Here is a 243-nt window from a genome sequence, read left to right as displayed (position 1 = left end):
CTTTTTTTTTAAACAGAGAAAATGAAAAATGAATAAAGAAAATAAAAATATGTAACGAAGAGGAAAAATGTGAGGGGGAAAAACACGAAAAAATATATGGTTTCTATGGCGTGAGGACATTATCCTTTACACAAAATTATTGTTTTATTGCTCAATGTAACAAATGTAGAAACCGACGTAGATATTACTGATGATGACTGTGTAATCGAAAAAAATCTATGTAATCAAGAGAAATATGAAAAA

Source organism: Penaeus monodon, chromosome 23, assembly GCF_015228065.2.
Source record: "Penaeus monodon isolate SGIC_2016 chromosome 23, NSTDA_Pmon_1, whole genome shotgun sequence".
Lineage (NCBI taxonomy): Eukaryota > Metazoa > Arthropoda > Malacostraca > Decapoda > Penaeidae > Penaeus > Penaeus monodon.
This window is presented reverse-complemented; position numbering follows the sequence as displayed.